Below are 1376 nucleotides of genomic sequence, written 5' to 3'. Positions count from 1 at the left end.
CCTTTCCCGAACCACAAGTCATGGTTAGCCTCTAACAAGACGCCATGACTACCCACCTAGAATAGAGTTAGAGGTGATCTAACAAAGCCAGCAATAGTTCGAGTTCTGATCCTTTGTATCACGATGTCGTATGTTGAACAAGGGCATGGTATGAGCCACCCTTCAAGTTCAACCGCTTACTCGTCTAGGCAAACCGACTGATAAAATAGATGTACATTCATCTACTGCGATCTGAAGTCATCTCTGTCGGTTTGGAAACTAGCATCGGTATAACCCTTTATAGCGAGCTCGTCTTCCAATCCGCCATATACCAAGAACAAATCCTTAGTCCTTCTCAAGTACTTCAGAAAAAAAAATACTCACATCTGAATCCGGAGAAGAATCCTCGGTCCTTTTTCTATGCGAATCTGTTTTTTCGAACGACCCTGATGAATCATTTCCATGTGAGGCTTCGCCACTTGACGAAGATGAATCACTTCCATGTGACCCTTCTACGCTCGATCTCGGTGGATTTCGCTCGATTTCGCCAGATTTCTGAAAATTTTCGTACTTGGCCCGCTCTCTCGGTGTTTCTCTGTTTGTTTTCGAAAGGACAGTAAAAAACCCCAACTCTTTTTTTTCCCTTTCTACTCTGGCAAATGGGCCCCTGGCAAATCTGGTGGACTTTCACCTACTCGCACACGTGTTTTTTCTCACAATCTCATTTTCATTAAGGGCAACAAAGACTTTTCCAACTTTTATAAGGGCATCTTTGTCTTTTGTTAATTCCTTATGTTTTGGGGTGCATATGCGACGCATTAGGGGTAATGGTGAAGTTTGCCCTCTTCTTCCGGGAAAATCACTCAAATGACCCACTTGGGTCACACCTATTTCAGCGTACACCACCGAATTATTTTTTTTTCAATTTTAACCCACTTTTCGGTTGAAAAAGTCCGAAATACCATTTTCTTTTTATTTTTTGCGACCTTATTACGACTAACATATAACTAATATACAACTAAAATAAGACAAATGATTTTTTTGTCACCTTTTTTAGAATCAATTGTAACTTTTTTGTCACCATTTTTAGAATTAATTACGAAGTCGTAATAACGAAGTTGTTTTCGAACGGATAAAAATCGTATATTCATTAAGAGTAATTTCGTCTTTTCAAAAAAAATTAATGTGTTATGTTTTTTCTGGTGTACACGTGAAATAAGTGCGATCCAAGTGGTTCATTTGAGTAAAAAACCATCTTCTTCCCCCTCCTTTCATCCCAAAACTTCTCTCTCTCCCTGTTACGAATCTAAGACCTTAACGGGGAGGCACACACACACACACAGAGAGAGAGAGAGAGAGAGAGAGAGAGAGAGAGAGAGAGAGAGAGAGAGAGAGAG

This window comes from Tarenaya hassleriana, unplaced genomic scaffold (assembly GCF_000463585.1).
Source record: "Tarenaya hassleriana unplaced genomic scaffold, ASM46358v1 Cleome43, whole genome shotgun sequence".
Taxonomy (NCBI): domain Eukaryota; kingdom Viridiplantae; phylum Streptophyta; class Magnoliopsida; order Brassicales; family Cleomaceae; genus Tarenaya; species Tarenaya hassleriana.
This window is presented reverse-complemented; position numbering follows the sequence as displayed.